Genomic DNA, 2801 nt, shown 5'->3' with positions numbered 1-2801 from the left:
ATTTCTGGGCTGTTTTGGACCCAGTTTTTGGCCCAAAAATACAGACTAGAGCCAGGGGATAAGCAGAGACTCAACACACATTCATATTCACTTAGTTTAGTTTTTAGTTTTGAATTCTAGAGAGAAAACACTACTTCGTCTAGGGTTCTTAGATTTCTTAAGTTTTGTGCTTTTGGTTCGGATATTGAGAGAGTTACTACCTTCGATTGAAACCTTCATCGTTATAGTTTGCTTTTCTATTACTCTACTCTTTTGTTTTCTAATTAATTTGCTGTGGTCATATATGGATATTGTTAATTTTGGGATTTATTAAAGTAATGAACAATTTTTACATTTAATTCCATTTCTTGTTTGATTTCCTTCAATTAATTATCAGCTTCAAAATTTTCTTTTATTAATTTATTTTAATTACCATGTCTCTTATTTATTCTTATTCCATGTTGTTGAAAAATGGCATTCATGTTATGATTTAAAACTCTCAACTTGGTTTGGGAGTTGATTAATTGGAACCCCTTGAGTTGGAAAACTCAAGTATTAATTTGTAATTGGGGATTGCTGGCTATCTCACTTTTCACTAACTCTAATCCTTTCCTAGGAAGGGATTAGGACTTGTGAATCAGAGTTAGTGTTACCCACTTGACCTTCCTTCGCAACTACAAGAGGATAACTAAGTGGAAGCAACAATCTTTTACTATTATACTTGGAAAAGTCAACAAGGATAGAAACTCCAATTAATCTTCTCTCAGCCAAGGCCTTTTATTTCAAATACATAACATCTCTTGCTATCATTCACTGCTTTGATTTTTAATTATTTATTTTTTCGTTCTCAACCTTCAAAAGTTTCTCAGAAAATTTCTGACCAATAAATTGCACTGCTGTGTCAACTCTTTAGAAAACGACATGGGAATCCTACTCCCAGTTATTTATTCTTAATTGTGACATCTTTTAAATTGATAGTGAAAATTTTGTCGGTTAAGACTGTACTCACAATGCGATTTTTACTAAAATTTTTTAACCGGCATTTTTCTACCCGTCAAACACATAATATTACAGTAACAAAATATTATCATTCATTAAAAGATAAACATAACTACATTCTGTCAACTTCAGTTATAGTTCATCATAACAACAATGCACAACATCTTTGGTTATCTATTTTTCAACACTTAATAACAACAACAGCAGCACAAAGTTACTAACAAACACACAAGAATAACCAACAGATTAGTTTTTTTTTCTCTCTCTAGATAAGCAAGCTTCTTGTCCAACTTATACTTTTTTCTTGCATAACTATTGTTCTAGGTCATCAACCTCATTGTCACAAATTAACTTCTTTGTATCCCCAATTTTTACAACATGATCATCAAGTCAGACAAAGAACTTGCAGTGGGATGGATTTTTCAACTGCAATATCAAAAATAAAATCAAAATTCAATTAAACACATGAATCTGCTTCAAGCTTCACAAAACCATGTTACCTTGAAGAAGGGGCACTCAAGAAACAACCGGTTGGGATTATTTGGTGTCCTGAACTTGTACAATATAGCATATACTCTACATTTGCACATCGGAATAATGTCGTCCTTCTCGTCTCCACCTTCCACGCAACAAATGTGAAACGGCAATTGGACTCGTTGCGTGCTCAAAGAACCTCCTTCACTGGCCATAGCACAGAGCCCTAACTACACAGCTGCGATGGCGTCTGGAACCAATTTGAAGAGTTAGGGCACCTCCCAAAACGTCATTGTTTCAGGAGCACAAGGACCTACTTGTCCTCCCAACTTTTGTCTACATCACACATTGACACCGTAACGAATACATCACTTGGTTATGGACACATGGACGCCACATCAGCCTTGTCCGTTTGACATTAGAGGACAGATTGAATGGAAGGACTCATATGTATGGTATTTTGAATGGTCAGGAATCGTTTTGTATTTTTCAAAAAAGTCCATGAGTAAAAGACTTATTTGCCCTTTTCCCATAACTTTACAAATATTAGTAAATTAGAAAAAAATTATAATAAAAAATATACAATTAAATGCACTATTTTAACGTTTTCACATGGTATTACACAGATATTATTTTCTTTATGGAAGTTACATTGGTGTATTGGCCAAATATTAGGGGAGTGTTGACAGGGCCTCAGAGGCGTGGCAGATACTGGAAACATGCATGGGGGCTTGGTGACGTGACTTGGAAGGACGGGTGGCACAGACCTGGCAACATGCAGGGGGCGTGTTGCCTGCGAATCTTGACAGTGCAGGAGGGCCTGGCAACACGCAAGGGGCGTGTTGCCTCTGAATCTTGGCAGTGTAGCAGAGTCTTCGCTCTTTTTCGAGGAGTCTGGAGCAACACGGGAGGAGTGTTGCAAGTGGTCTACATACAGGGGACAGCCCCCCACTCCGCTAATCAGCAACGTTCAAAGAAGCTCTATAAATTGAGCTTCTGGGACCAGTTGTCATGCATGAATGTTATCGTGAGAGAAGTTGAGAGGCTGAAGAACAGTGTTAGAGTTAAGTTTTTTTTGTGTTGTTGTTGAATGGTTCACAATTTTATCGTGAGAGAAGAAGTTGAGAGGCTGAATAAGAGTATTAGAGTTAGAGTTGTTTGAAAAAAAAATTATATAAAAAATATTAAGTATATTATGATTGTTGTTGTTTTTTAATTTTTTTATAATTAAATTTATGTATTTTATTATTTTAAATACTTGAATGTATTTGACCTACTAGGTTTATTAACTACTATACAAAAAGCCCACAGCATATTAATGCATGGTAAAAATTAGTCATGTTTAATTA

The sequence above is a fragment of the Arachis ipaensis genome, chromosome B07 (genome assembly GCF_000816755.2).
Source record: "Arachis ipaensis cultivar K30076 chromosome B07, Araip1.1, whole genome shotgun sequence".
Classification (NCBI taxonomy): domain Eukaryota; kingdom Viridiplantae; phylum Streptophyta; class Magnoliopsida; order Fabales; family Fabaceae; genus Arachis; species Arachis ipaensis.
Note: the sequence above shows the minus strand (reverse complement) of the source record.